This window comes from Ochotona princeps, chromosome 4 (assembly GCF_030435755.1).
Source record: "Ochotona princeps isolate mOchPri1 chromosome 4, mOchPri1.hap1, whole genome shotgun sequence".
NCBI classification, from domain to species: Eukaryota; Metazoa; Chordata; class Mammalia; order Lagomorpha; family Ochotonidae; genus Ochotona; species Ochotona princeps.
Genome location: NC_080835.1, coordinates 26,049,586 through 26,065,572, shown reverse-complemented (window position 1 = coordinate 26,065,572; position 15,987 = coordinate 26,049,586). Strand labels below are relative to the sequence as shown.

Below are 15,987 nucleotides of genomic sequence, written 5' to 3'. Positions count from 1 at the left end.
CAAGCTTATAAAAACCTGTGTGTATTTTAGGACATGCTTGGGGCGATGCTGATGTGTGCCCATAAATATTTATTGGAATGAATGAAAGAATGCTCAATCCTCTGAACCGCATGGGCTCCAGGAAGCAGACTCTGTCTCTGGTGCCAATCTGTGCTTACTTGCCCTAATTTCCAGTTAACTTTAGCCTGCCCAGAGGGTAAACTTCTAAGGACTTACCAGACAGATGCCCCATGACCTGGTAGGCCCCTGGTTCTGTAAGGGCTTGTCCTCCCCTATCCTGAGCCAGAGGTACTCATGGGTGGCCCCACTGATCTCCCACAGTCAGTTAAACAGATGGCCCAATACAAATTCAGCCTTGTCTTGGGAAACAGCCTAAGTGGGGTTCCTTTTGCTCTCTTCAGGTTAAGTTCGTGTCAAATTTTAGCTATTTGCCTCCTTCTGTAGAGTTCTTTGTACCACGTCAGGACATTGATGCTACACAGACAATTCCACCTCCAATTCTCAGATTACTGACTGGATTCTAATTCAAGATGCCACTCCTTTCCCTCTTGTAGGTTTTGGCATTTTGTTCAGCTTGAACATCCAGAATTAACCTGACTGGTTCTCATTCTGCATTTTTGTGTGAACACTAGACATGTGACTTATCCTATACTAACAGCCTGAGAACAAACCGTGACTAGGAGAAATTGAGGGACATTTTCTTTGGGAGCTTCACAAATGTTACAGAAAAGGGAAATCTGGGAGATATTACACTATTTGTACATGGACTAAGGGTTTCCTGGTTTGAGATTCTAGAGTAAAGGCTACAAATATTCCCAGAATCCAAGCAAAGTTCAATGAGATCATTCTTCTTTTTGTGAAAAGACTTATTTTTTACTTGAAAGGAGAACTACAGAGAGCGAGATCTACTGGTTTACTCCCCAGATGGCTACAGTGACTGGAGCTGGGCTAGTCCAAACCCAGGAACTTCTTCCATGTCATCACATGAGTGCAGGTTTCCAAACACTTAGGCCATTCTCCTCTGCTTTCTCAGGCACATTAACGGGGAACTGGGTTGGAAGTGAAGTGGAACAACCAGGACTTGATTTGACATGAATATGGGATGCTGGCACCACAGAGGTTTAGCATACTACATCATGGTGCCAATCCTGAAGTTACTCTGGGAATAATATCCCAAACTGCATCTCTATAATTGCTTTCTAAATATCTTCAAGAAAAACCCTGGAAATTACTGAATCCCTGTTAGTCAGTTTGGTAAGGTATTAGTGCATCAAGACTAGGTAGGAGTGTGGGCGCAATTGTGTCTTCATTTACCTCATCCTGTCTATGAAGTCTGCGACCTGAGAGTTGCCTGTAGCAACCCGTCTTTGTCTGGCAATACTTGGTAGCCTCAAGCACTGCCAATGCTTGTCAATGGAGTCACATACCTGATAATATCACGCCGGAGACTTTCTAACCCTAGCCCCAATAATCTCACTGGGTTGCTGGAATGCAGCTAGTCTGGTTTTTAATTCCACTAGACTCAGTATAAATGTCCTGTAAGGTTCCCAGGAGTAAGCAGTCTGTGCCAGGCTCCTGAAAGTAATGCTCCATCGTAAAGAATGACAGGTCCAGTGATCTCCTTCCTGGGACTAGACTGGTGTCATTGGAATTCTGACTAGACTCTCCCCACATCTTCAAGCTAACGGACTGAAGCCACTTTTGTCAAGCTGATGCCACTTACAGGGAATGAAGCTGAGGCCAGAGCCTGACACTCTTCAGCAGGTGGATGGGACTAATACTCTCTGTAACATGTTAGTCACTGATCTTTTAGTACATCAGGAGTAGAAAGCATAGTCCTTGGGCCAGTAGCATCCTCACCACATGGGAACTTGTAACACAAATCACCAGGCCCCTCCACACTCACCCCTCTTCCAATCCTTTGTATATATTTTCACTCAGAAAATAATCATCTCTTACTTCTGGGGGAAGGGATGGGGAAGGAGAGGTGGACAGAATCCATCCTACAAGAATTCCTTCCATTTCTATCATGCCAACAAAACATTTCCTTCTGGTTCATTCATATTAAAGAAGTATCTCTTCTAATAAATGCAGCCAAGCCCTTTATGTGTGCCTATCATCCTCTTCGGCTCAAATCTCTGCCAAACCTATTAAAGAACTTTTCCATCTCTGTTTTCAACCATCATCCTGGTCCACCGCAAGACCAGTCATCTTAGGACTGTCTACATTCACTCCCTGTTCTCCAGTCACCTCCACAACTTATTTGAGCTTGACTTTGATTACTACCATTCCATGAAAGAGCTCACAGTGGTGTTCAAAGGGTCTCTGGCTGTTACATTACAGAAAGCACTTGGTCACACAAATATACCTATATTTCCTATTGCACTATTAAAATAATATTTGTTATCAGTTTGAAAACCAGCTGTGATCCCAAGCCTCCCCTGATATACTTCCTTCCTCTCACTACCTCAGACCTTCCTTCATAGCTCCCTGCTATCTAGTAACCAGCAGGTAATGCGAGGCTAGCAAAGGTCTTTTTTTTTTTTTTAAGATTTATTTTATTTTTTTATTACAAAGTCAGATAAACTGAGAGGAGGAGAGACAGAGAGGAAGTGGAGCTGCCGGGATTAGAACCAGCAGCCATATGGGATCAAGGCGAGGACCTTAGCCACTAGGCCACGCTGCCAAGCCCGCAAAGGTCTTTTTTACTGTGTTCCTGTTTCAAGCTAGCGTTAGTTCTCATTGGTGTCTGTGCCACTCCAGTTGTTTATATATTTTCAGTAGGATCTACTGCAGCTAAAAGCTGAAGATTTTTTTCCAGTCTCCATCTTGATGGATGAGAATTATTTAATGCAGTCAATTCTTTAAAATCTCTTCCTTGATTCTTGTGATGTTACACTCTCCTGCCAGTTTCCCTGTACTTTCTCTATCCACATTACCTGTAAACATAGATTCTTTTCCCACTCCTTTGATCTCTCACTCTCAATGCATGGCTTCAATGGCTAACTATCAATCAATGAATCCCACACTGAATACTTAACCAAGTTACTGCTGCACTCCAGGCTTGACTTGAATGCCTGTTTGGCAAGTCTATTTGGATGTCTATAACCTCCACAAATTTAACATGTCTAAAATTGAGATTTCTGTCTCCTAATTCCCAATCTGGTTCTTCTGTAAAGATACCTCTACCTGCCGCCCAGATGCACAAATCAGAAACCAAGGGTCATCTGCGACTCTTGTCCCTCTACATCATTCTTTCAAACTCAACCAGTAACCACATTCTGTTTATTCCTCCTCTGAACTACGGTGGGATATGTGCATTAAATACACTGCAAGCCATCTATGACCCCTGCCAGTCCCTGGTTCAATTCACCATCTCCTCTGTGAGTATAGTGGAGTCTTGTATTCATGCACCTGTATTTGCCTTCCTCCAATCTATTTTCTGTAAAGCAGCCAGAGAAATCTTTTAAAAACGCAAATCCGATTAGATGAATATATCCTGTTTCACCCTCCTGGCGTTCAAAACGAGGTCACATTCCTCTCAGTGTTCAAATCAGATGACTTAGAGCCTTCAACTTGCCTCCCTTGTGTGATAACTTCAGATTCCAAAGGTTCAGATTGTCTTAATAAATGGAACCGAAAAAACATACTCATATTCTTTCTGCCTGCCTTCAGAATCTATAAGAATCAGATTCTACCTGTTTCTCTGTCCTTGGTTATTTCTCATCCACTACCGGGTAATCTGCTGTAATTAGGCACCATTCTACCAACTAGTCCAGACTAATTCTAATTCTGTGAAAAGAATCATTTTAATGGTCAAGGTACTCAACAGAGTTTTTAAAGAACAGGGGACAATTCTCTTTGAAAGTGTTCTATTTCAGCTATGATGCTTAAAGCTATGGTAGGCCCAGGTTTAATCTCTTCTTTTACACAGCCCTTGCATTTCATACACAAATATGAGGAGACCTGGGAGGTGTTAGAATCTGCTTTTTATTCTCCAAAGCAAAATCTTAATGAGCTTATGAATTAGTGCTTGCCAAGTGATTTATCTCTTCCCAAGTTTGCTCAGTAGCATACAAGGCCTGCATATAGATGGTATCCCAGGCCAGGAACTCCCAAACCCATCATGAAGTCTGCAATAAGGGTGGGAGGCCTTTTCTTCTTCATCTTCCCTTCAGTTCACTTGTAAAAATTATTTTTTGTTTACTTGAAAGACTGGGGCAAGCAAGACAGACAGACAGACAGAGATGTCTGACTGGCTCACTCCTCCAATGTCCACCTGGGGCTGGGCCAGGCAGAAGTTAAATTCAGGAGCCCAAAATTTAATCTGGGCCTCTTATGTAGGTGGCAGGAACCCAGGTGAGCCATGGTGGCTGTCTTTCAGTGTGCACTAGCACATATTCTGGCTTCTCTTCAGATCATATAAATCTTAAGGTGTGCACTAGCAGGAAGCTGGAGTCAGAAGTGGAGCCAGGACCTCAACTCAGACACTCTGGTAGAGGATGATTTACTGCCCTGCCAAAGGCTTGCACAAATTTTGAATGAAAATTTGTCTGACACTCTAGTTCCTTCTCCAGTAGGTGGTCTGACCACTCACTGAGGCTGAAAACCAAGAGAATCCCAGAAGCCACCTTCTTCCTTAAGTCTCACATCTCATCAGCCAATGATCTTTGATGACTTTATCTATGAAAATACCTCCAATGGGTTCTGACATTTTTTTTTTTAGTATGTGAAAGAGTGTACTTTCTTTTGAGTTATTTTTAAAGATTCATTTATGAATTTGAAGACAGAGTTATGAGAGTGAAGGGAGCAGAAACAAGAGAGAGCTTCCTACTGCTGTTTCACTCCCCAGGTGGCTGGGGCTAGACCAGGTTGAAGCCAGGAGCCAGGAACTCTATTCACATCTCTCATGTGGGGGTGGCAAGGACCCACATACTTGGGACATCCTTTGCTCTGTCACAGGCACACCAACAGGAGCTGTATTGGAAGTGAAAGAGCCAGAATTAGAGCACATGCCCAAATGGCATGCTGGTATTGGCTTAACCCCAAAATGCCCTCTTATCCTGTACTTTTTGTGTTATTGCTTTTTTCTTTACTTTTTGTGTTTTTAAGATTAATTTATTTTTATTGGAAAGGCAGATTTACAGACAGACAGAAAGACATAGATCTTCTGTCCGCAGGCTCTTACCTCAAGTGGTTGTAACAGTTCGAACTGAGCTGATAGGAGCCAGAAGCCTCTTCTGGGTGTACCACACAGGTACAGGGTCCCAAGGCTTTGGGCCATCCTCAACTGCTCTCCCAGATCACAAGCAGAGAGCTACATGGGAAGTAGAGGAGCTAATAGAAGAACTAGCGCATGTATGGGATCCTGGCTGTTGCAAGGTAAGGATTTTGCCACCAAGCTATTGTACCGGATCCACCCTCTTTTTCTCAGATTTATTTGAGAGTCATACAGCGTTTCCTGACTCCCTCACATTAAGAGTTAAGCACTCCCATGTGTGTGCTTCTTCTGCTCCTGATACAGGCTTCTGGTTTTGCCTATAAAAGACAGAAATACTTTAAGCATATACTTCTATTGAAGTACGCAGACTGGAAGCACAAAGGCCAGTGGGTTTCACGAAGTAAACACAGTGGGGTACCTACCGCTCTGCACAACAGACACAATATTGCTGGAACCATAACAGGCTCTCTCGCACTTTACTCCCGCAGTTACCAACTCCAAAGGTCACTACCGTTCTCATCTCTTTTGCCACAGATGAGTTTCCCCACTTTTCATTATTCTGTACTCTTGTGTGCTTAGTTTTGTTGATTGTTGCTGATAGCAGTACAGCTAATAACTTTGCCATTATCTGGGTACAGAATTCTGTTAAGTGAACACATTGTCTGTATATCCTTTTCTACCCTTGATAGACATTGAGTTGCTTTGCTTTTTGGTTATTAAGAGCAATTTTTTAGTATTTTTGTTCACAATTTTCAATGACCCTAGCCACCTGTTTCTATAAGGTACATATCCTAGAGAGGGATCTGTTGGCTATGTCACGTGTGGATATTCGGTCTTAGGAGATCCTGTGAAGTACTGCTCTAACATAGCGGGGCCACCATAGGCATTTGGCCACAGCAGTGACGATATCACTGGAAGTGGAGAGGGAGGTGTTGTAGTGCAATGAGGTTAGACTGCTACTTGCAGCACCTGGCAGCAGTTGGAGTGACTCACGACTGCTCTGCTTCTGATGCAGCCTGGGAAAGTACTCGGGGCCCTGTTACCCTTGCGGGAGACCTGGATGGAATCCCTCATTACAAGTCAGTTCTCATTAATCCTTTCCCACGGGCACTAGCTATCACTGATCTTTCTGTCTCTATGGGTTTGTCTATTCTGGACATTTCATATAGCTGGAACCCCAGACAATGGCGTCTTTCATGCCTGGCTTGTGGCTTGTTTCACGCAGCATAATATTTCCAGGAATCATCCATGTTGTACATGTCTTTCATCCCTTTCTATGGATGGCTAATATTCCATTGTATTGATATGCCACTGTTTATTCATCAAATGACAGTCACTTGGTTATTACGAATAATTCTTTTTTTTTTAAAGATTTATTTTATTTTTTTATTACAAAGTCAGATATACTGAGAGGAGGAGAGATAGAGAGGAAGTGGAGCTGCAGGGATTAGAACCAGCGGCCACATGGGATCAAGACGAGGACCTTAGCCACTAGGCCACGCTGCGGAGCCCACAAATAGTTCTGATGTGAACATTCATATGCAAGCTTTTTGCATGGTTTTACTTCTTTAAATATATAATTAGTCTGGTTGCTGGGTCATATGGAAACTGTTTAACTTAAAAATTACAGAACCAGGGCCCAGTGCCATAGCCTAGCAGCTAAAGTTCTCACCTTGCATGTGCTAGGATCCCATATGGGCGCCAGTTCTAATCCCAGCTGTTCCACTTCCCATCCAGCTCCCTGCTTGTAACCTGGGAAAGCAGTCAAGGACGGCCAAAGCCTTGGGACCCTGCACCCGTGTGGGAGACTTGGAAGAGGCTCTTGGCTCCTGGCATCAGATTGGCTTAGTTCAGCTACTGTAGCCTCTTGGGGAGTGAATCATCAAATGGAAGATCTTCGTCTCTGTCTCACCTCCTCTCTGTATATCTGACTTTCCAATTAGATAAAATAAAAGATAAAATACATGTTCAAGGCAAGGAGTTTAGTCGCTAAGCCACTGCACCGGGCCCAAAATGAAATATATCTTAAAAAAAAAAAATACAGAAACAGGCAGAGAGAAAGAATTACTCATTTACCCTCTAAGTGCCCACAGTGGCCAAGTCTTTGATGTGGAAGGCAGGAGCCGGGAGCTCAGACCAGGTCTCCACATGGGAGGCAGGGACTCACCCCCTGCTGCTTCCCAAGGTGCACACGCGCAGGAAGCTGGACTCAGAAGCAGAACCAGCAGTCATTCATATATGTAATGTGGGCATTGCAAATGACACCCCTTTGTTAACATGTACTTATGTGTTTGGAAGGGAGAGAGGTTTTTTCCACCTTTCCTTTTTCAGAGGAAGGTGTAAAATAAGGAACAGCAAGAAGGGGTATTGGAATATATTGCTGTCACCTTTGTTGGTCTTTTACATTTCCTTCTTCCTCTTAGTTTTTTCCTTGGTCCAACAGTTTTACATGCTCGGTGCTTTCTCTGACACAGAGCAAATGATGGGCCTGCCCCAGTTCTACGGAGTTCTCTTCCAGGGGCAAGCCAGGCAGCAGTGCTTTGCTAAGTCCTCCAGGTGATTCTGCAGCTGTCACTGCTGTCTTCCCCTTTTCCCCAGCCACTGGCTTTTCAAATGTAATACACGTTAGTGGGCGGGCACTGCAGACCTGCTGACTCACCCTTCCCCCTCCTAACCTTCCAGTCACTGCTGTGCTGGCAGATTTCCCTCAACATATCCACTCCTCACTCAGAATCTGTTTGTCTTCCTGACTCAGCAATTCCAGTTTTCCGTTCGTTTTCATCTGTTTGGCAATTATCAATGTGACCTACTTCTAACATTCTCCAAGCACCCTGGGACGGAAGCTAAGAGGATGCCTCGAAGAGATTCTGGGCTTTAACATTTCCCCTTCCCACACCCCCGACTTTTTTTTTTTGTGGTGTGAGAAAATGAGTAGCAAGTGCCTTCTACTTCTGTGAAACGAAGATTCACAAACTTGAATGTGCAAAGCTAAGTCTGATGTTTTTGTTTGTTTCTAAAGATGTGACAGAGAGGGAGAGACAGAAAGATATTCCCTCTGCGCTAGCTCATTGCCCAAGTAGCCATAACAGCTGGGATTGGCCTGGGTCTAAGTTCCAGGAGTCTAGAACTTCATTCAGTCTCCCACATGAGTACAGAGCCTAAGGACTTGGGCCATTCTTCACTGCTTTTCCAGGCACATTAGCAGGGAGCTAGTCTGGAGGTGGAGCAACCCATACTCCACCCAGTCCTCATGTGGGGATGCTGGCATTGCAGATAGTGGCTTAATTCACTGTAATACAACCTAGGCCACAGGAAGTTTGATTCTCTCTCTCTTTGTAAGATTTACTTATTTTTATTTGAAAGTCAGATATACAGAGAGGAGGAGAGACAGAGAAGATCTTCTGCCGTCTGTTGACTCACTCCCCAAGCAGCTACAACAGCTGGAGCTGAGCTGATCTGATGCCAGGAGCCAAGAGCCTCTTCCAAGCCTCCCAAGCAGGTATAGGGTCCCAAGGCTTTGGGCTGTCCTCCACTGCTTTCCCAGGTTACAAGCAGGGAGCTTGATGGGAAGCAGGGCCACCCGGATCAGAATCGGTACCTATATGGGATCCCAGTACATGCAAGGTGAGGACTTTAGCTGCTAGGCTATGGCGCCGGGCCCAATTTTTTTTTTTTTTTTAGATTTATTTATTTTTCTTGGAAAGGCAGATTTACAGAGAGGAGACATAGAAAGATCTTCCATCGGCTGGTTTACTCCTTAAATGGTTGCAACGACCGGAATGAGTCATTCTGAAGCTAGGAGCCAGGAGCCCTTCCAGGTTTTCCATGTGGGTACAGCTCTGACTGTTGTGGCCACTCTGGGAGTAAAACCAGTGGATGGATGATCTTTCCTTCTTTCCTCTCTGTAAATCTGACTTTTCAATAAAAATAAATGAATCTTAAAGAAAAATGTATATTCTCCTGGGTCTTAGAGTCTAGGATGTAGAGTCTGCAGTGGAGCTGAGGAATCTTGACTTTAACAAGTAACCCAGGTGATCTTGGAAGTTGGTGGTACTTGCCCAATTTGAGAGAATTTGCTTGTAGAATGAAAATTGCAGCTTAGGACTTAATACCCCTCCTTTTGGAAATTCTATGTACATTGGAAAACTGTACAATATACACAGGATCTATATCTTTCTGTAACATTTTTCATGTCTTTAATTTTGTTGGTTCAGTGCTTAAAAGATCTTTTTTTTTAATACATAATTTTTTTTTGATTTATTTTATTTTCATTACAAAGTCAGATATACTGAGAGGAGGAGAGAGAGAGAGGAAGTGGAGCTGCTGGGATTAGAACCAGCGGCCATATGGGATCAAGGCGAAGACCTTAGCCACTAGGCCACGCCGCCAAGCCCTAAAAGATCTTTAAATCAAGCTTTTAGCTTCTCAAGACAGTAAGTTGTGGGCCTGGCACAATAGCCTAGTGGCTAAAGTCCTTGCCTTGCACGTCCCGGGATCCCAGAGAGGCACTGGTTCATATCCCAGCTGCTCCACTTCTCTTCCAGACCCCTGCCTGTGGCCTGGGAAAGCAGTTCAGGATGGCCTAAAGCCTTGGGACCCTGCACCCGTGTGGGAGACCCAGAAGAAGCTTCTGGGCTCCTGGCTTCAGATAGGCTCAGCTGCAGCCACTCTGCAGCCACTTGGGGAGTAAATCAGTGGAAGGAGGATCTTTCTTTGTTTCTCCTTCTCTCTGTAAATATGACTTTCAAATAAGAAAAAAACAAAATTGTGTTGTTCATCCCAGATAAGTTCTTGTTAAAAAAAAAAAAAAGATAAGTTCTTGTTAAAAAATAAAAGACAGTAAATGGTTAGCATACAAAGGGTAAATTGTTAATAGAGTATGGTACAGTTTATAAGGCTTGAATTTTATTCTATTTATAAGAAGTATTTATTTAGTAGAAATGCATGGATCTTCCAAAAAACTGTAGGTTTCTCCTACGGCTCATCCAGCCTTAGAAGTACAGCAGCTCTCTTGAATACAACCCTGCCCCTGGAGGAAATGGAATCCTCAGTGGAACTGCCTCAAAGAACAGGAAAACTTGATTGAATTGCATATAAGAATACTCATAAATGAGGATTGTTAAACTGATTTTTTTTTCTAATTTCACGACAGGTCAGGGATGCAGAGAAATCCTCCACCTTAGTATGTTTGAGGAAGACTTTAAATATAATCTAAAAACTACAGAGACTTGCAGAGGGATCTGAGAGCACCCTGATAACCTCTTAAAGGTAGTCACAGGCACAGAGCAGGAGGGGATCCCATTGCAGAGCAGCAGGATAAGAGCTGGTCTGTTTCCCTGGTCCCAGTGAGATCCGTGGGGGCCTCCCAAGTGCCTTTTCTGCAGAAGCAATGGAAACTACATCAAGGATTGTCAGAAAGGAAACCCAGGAGCACGTCCCAACTACCAAGGAGATCACTGGAAATTTGCCCTCGAAGACTGAGAACTCCAGAGTCAGTCACTTCCTGTTGGGTCTCCCACGTGGGACTGAAACAGCCTAGGACCCTTGTCACAGGGTCTGGTGCAACACCAGGAGCCCCAGGTGGTACGTAGAGTGCTGGACACATGACAGCAGCTTTCTCTGTCCTTAGTTCCAGCTTTGGCTCCCTTTCTTGTCTTACAGTGACCAAAAGGGCCTCTCAGTAACCCCAAATTAGTTCAGATTAAGACTACAGAAGTTGGGATTTCTCTGCTCACTTGCCTAAGACTCTTCTGTTCTCCAATTGTTAATATATGGCTTGTTAGAGTTATAAAACTATTTTGATTATCCGAAAGTACATAATGTTCTGTGCTAACTTCTTATAAATCACAACTAACAAATCCTTTTATCATCTACCTTATGATTTGTATGTCTTCATGAGTGTTTTGTTGTTGTGCTTTATGTTCTAGGGGCTAACATTTACTCTTACAAAGGTTTGAACCTGACATTTTTCACATCTGTGTTGCAAGCCTAGCATGATGGCTCAATGGCTAAATCCTCGCCTTATAACTGCCAGCATCCCATATGGACACTGGTTTATGTTCCGGTTGTTCCACTTCCTATCCAGCTCCCTGCTTGTTGCCTGTGAGGACAGTGGAGGATGGTCCAAAGCCTTGGGTCCCTGTACTCATGTGGGGTACCTAGAAGAAGCTCCAAGTTTCTGGCTTAAGCTCAGCTCAACTCTGGTTGTTGCAGCTATTCGGGGAGTGAACCAGCAGATACAAAATCTGTCTCTCCTCTTCATAAATCTGACCTGGCTGTCCAATAAAAATAAATCTTTTTTTTTTTTTTTTACAAATGTTCACTTTTTTTTTAACATCCATCATATATGTAACAGCTAAGTACAAACTTAACATCAAAGTTTCTATACTGTTGCATCTTGTTTAGCATTAGCAGTCATAAATCGATAAAGTTTTTTAGGGGAAGAAAATTAAGCCATAATTTAAACTTTGCAGTATATGGTGATTAAGCATGGTTTTACAGAACTTTGCATTTCAACAATTGAAGAACAGAAAAGTTTTAGGCAGGTGAGCAGAGAAATCCCCAGCAACCCAGTGATTGAGGAAGAATTTAACTCTACATCCTACAAAGTAAAGTCCAGCAGAAGCAAATAGGGAGCCTGACCAGTAAATACAGGCTGAGCGATTATAGGCTAATTGGCCTTTTCCCTGGCTGTTCCAGACTTTCTATATATATGTGTACTCTACCTGAAAAGCCAGATGGGAAGCCTGATCAGTAAGATACAAGCTGTGTGATTAGCAACTAGCTGACCTTTATTAATCTCTGTATATCTGAACTAATTTGGGGGCTTACAAGCAACTCTGCTGGTCAGTGTAAGAGATGCCTGGGAACCAAGGCTAGAACTAGAAAAGGACCAGAGCAAGCTCCTATCCCGAGTCCAAAAGGACCTGTCTGTCCAATAAAAATAAATCTTAAAAAAAATTCTGTGTTACTGTGTGTAGTACAGTATGTCTAGCAGCTTTCTTGGCCATTGTCTACCAGATGGAATTAACACTGACCCTCCAGTTGTAACAATTAAAAATACCTGTAAATATGGCAAAATCACCATGGGTTGATAACCCATGAAAAAGAAACATGAAGACCAAATGCATGGGGTATCTGTTGTGTAATAGGTAAAGCCAGCACCTATAGTGCTCGCATCTCATATGAGCACCGGTTCGCGTCCAGGTTACTCCACTTCTGATCCAGCTCCCTGCTAATGGCCTATGAAAAGCAGTGGAAGATAGTATAAGTGCTTGGGCCTCAGTGACCCACATGGGAGAACCATGATGAAAATCCTGGCTCCTGGGGTTTGCCCTAACCCTGAACTGACTATTGTAACCCAGACTTTAAAACAAAAAACAAAAACAAACAAACAAAAACAAGAAAAACATACATGGCTTTGTGGAAGATTTTAATACTTTTTAATTTTTATTTTTATTGGAAAGTCAGATATATAGAGAGGAGAGAGAGAGAGGAATATCTTCCATCCAATGATTCACTCCCTAAGCGGCTGCAATAGCTGGAGCTAAGCCAGTCTGAAGCCAGGAGTCAGAAGCCTCTTCCAGGTCTCCTGTGCGGGTGCAGGGTCCCAAGGCTTTGGCTGTCCTTGACTGCTTTTCCAGGCTACAAGCAGGGAGCTTGATGTGAAATGGGGCCACAGGGATTAGAACTGGTGTTCCTATGTTGGGGACCAAACCAAGATGAGGACTTTTAGCTGCTAGGCTATTGTGCCAGGCAAGATTTTAATACTTTTATGTTGAATACTGTGCATAACTTCTAAGAGCATTCAGTAAGAAATACCAGTATTTGTTGACATCTGAAAAAAAAATTTTAAACATGCTGCACCTTTAAAAATATGAAGCTAGGAACATGGTGTTATAGTGAAGGACGGACAGAACGTGGGCCAAAGGGTTGCTGTTTGACCTAGCAGTTAGTTACGACACCTCTCTGGATCCCTTCACCCTACATCATGGTTTAAGTCCCAGTTCAGCTCCTCATTTCAGCTCCCTGCTAAGGTGCACTCCAGGTGGCAACACGTGATGGGTTCAAGTGGTTGGGTTCTGGGGCTGGTACTGTGTTGGCTTTGGCCTGGCCTAGCACTGGTTGTTGTGGTCATTTGGGAAGTCAAGGAGCCAATGAAAGATCTTTCACTCTGCCTTTCAAATAAATAAATCTTTCTCCATCCCACCTCCATGGAAAATACAATTGGTTCCCTGCCACCCATGTAGTAGACTTCGGTTGAATTCCTGGCTCCCAGTTCCTGGCTTTAGCCTGGCATTTGCCCTTGCTGTTCCAAGTATTTGGGGACTGAACCAGCCAATGAGCGAGTTCTCTGCCTCTACTATAAATTTTAAAAATTTAGGACTACAACAAAACAAGAACTATTATAGAACAATTATGATAAACACCAGTCTTGTACCGATGCATTAATACAGTAGGCAAGATTTACTGACAAAATATTTGTACCAGGTGTGAAAATAGAGATAAACACTTTTCTTCCCTTGGAAAGCTCAGAGCCTGGAGGAAGCTCATGGACACCCTGACAAACAATTACAGTATAAAAGACAGTATTGGAATATTACATTAGAAATGTCTTCTGATATGTAGTAAAATGACTAAATAAATAAATAAGACCTCAACAGCATTAGCAGGGTAAGTCAGGTAATTCACACTTCAGTCAGGTTTATGTTAAGTTTACCTAATTCTGGTCCAGGTACCTCTTTTGCTACAAATAAACATGGCAATAGCATACTGCATGTTTTCAATTGAAACAACTGGAGTATGTTGCCAAAATTATCAGGATCAATAGCTCAATCAGTCCACCTTATGGAGATTTTAGAGTGTTGTCCTCAATTGAATTAAGAAATATCAGTTTGGGAGACCTGTGTTACTAAAACATGTCAATATTGGACATAATTATAATAGCATAGTTTTTGGAGATGTATCCCCTACTTTTGGATGCATTGGTTTGTTCTCTATTGGGTTGTTCAGAAAACCCTTTACTTTTCTTATTTGCTTAGTGACACAACAACCTCAAGCTATAATATAATGCTGAATTAGAAGACAAAATTTAAAAATGGCGGCAAAGCATTAAGAATTCACATAAATACAGCCTCAGACCCTATTTCTGATGAGGACGACAAAGATAAATTTTGTTCACTGAGACTATGGCAATGAGCTAAGCCTTAAATCTATTGGTCTTCCTGGACCTGAAAAACTGAATTGCAAGGATGTGAGACTACCAAGGAAATGGGATTGGCATGGTGTGGGAAGTCACAGCACAAACTGTCTATTCACTAATTTCTGGTTCACTCTGTTTCTTACCAGTTCTGCAGAAAGCGATCTCTGACCCCATTATGGTTGGATGAGGTCGAGTCCTGCTGTAGGAGCTTTTAGCCGGTGACTCGAGATGCCCCCGTCCTCTTTCCCCTATGGTCCAGTGAGCAGCAACACTGGAGGTTTGGCTTCTCCATCAGCCCGAGTCCACTGTAACTGCCACAGAGACTGCTGAACTCTGATGAAGGTGTGCCATTTGTTGTTTAAAACCAGGCTGCAAATAGTATTTTAGGTTTTGCACATGCTATTGTGTCAAAATCACTCTGCTCTGCTCTGCTGATTGTAGATAAAACATGGACAGGCACGATGTGGCTGTCACAGGCTATTTACAAAAACAGACAAGAGGCACCACTTGCCGCTGGATGCCTGTTCGCAGGTGCCTGATTCACATCCCAGAGCACTCAGGATTGTTGCTGCATCACTGCCTAGCCTATCTTGACACACTGGCCTAGGAGATGGGCTCTCAAGTGAGAATGCTCGTTAGCTCTGTTGATTCATCTAGCTGTGCTCCCTCTTCAGAATCCCGTTTCCTTGCACAAAAATAAAAACCTTAATGTAATTGACCATGAGTATTTTGAATTGCTGCTTCTTGGTATTACGCCAAAGAAAGGCAAAGTGGTCTTTCCTCGGCACAGTTTATTACAAGTCCTCTTCCATTCACACCTGCACCACGGGAGGTCTCTAAGTCTCTGGTTCCCAGGCGTTAACGCGTGTCAGGATTACCTAGGAGGGCTGTTGAAAGACATGGTCTCCATTTCAGAGGGTTGCATCTACAGCTCTGGGTAGGCTGCACTTACCGAAAGGCACTCATCTTAGACATCACTTCTGAGCAAGAAAGCGGTGACGAGCTCCGATGTCTACACCAACCTGCAGATCTTGTTAAAAAGCAGGTTATGTCAGCAGGTCTGGGTTGGGCTGAAAGCAAGAGTTGCAAGGAGCCAAGGATTATAATCTTAACATTCTAGCCTCTAGGTCTATAGTTGTTCATCAAAGTGCCAAAAATAGTTTAGGTGCTTACATCTTGAGTAACCTCAGGCCAACTTCAATTTCCCTCCCACCTAACATACAAGCTGGTGAGCAAATCCAGTAGATTCTACCATGACAAGGTGTAAGGAATGTAACCCCCCATCACCACCTACACTATTACACCCTGCCCTGCCTATCTCATGTGGGCTATTTCAATACATTCCTAACTGGCCTCCTAGCTTCTGTTCTTGCTCCACCCTCACCTTCTCCTCCGAAACACGCATACTGTAAATTCTTCAAACAGCAGCAGGGGTGATGGCAAACGCTGTTTGACCAAGATGCCCCTCTGAAGTTATGCCTCCCCATTCCACTCACAGCTTGCCTAAGTCTCTAGAGGCCTGTCAGATCCTAAGACTGTCTCCCTTTAGCAGTTGAACCCACCA

The 15,987-nt window shown here is 43.3% G+C and overlaps 1 long non-coding RNA gene across 1 annotated transcript; it reads right to left on the bottom strand.

Moving 5' to 3' along the window:
• Window positions 1-1,490: 1,490 nt before the first annotated feature.
• LOC131480175 (uncharacterized) lies at window positions 1,491-15,961 on the bottom strand. The gene is made up of 2 exons (XR_009245294.1): window positions 15,397-15,961; window positions 1,491-1,755 (listed from the first exon to the last, which is right to left on the bottom strand). It is a non-coding gene; the product is annotated as an uncharacterized LOC131480175 (long non-coding RNA).
• Window positions 15,962-15,987: the final 26 nt, after the last annotated feature.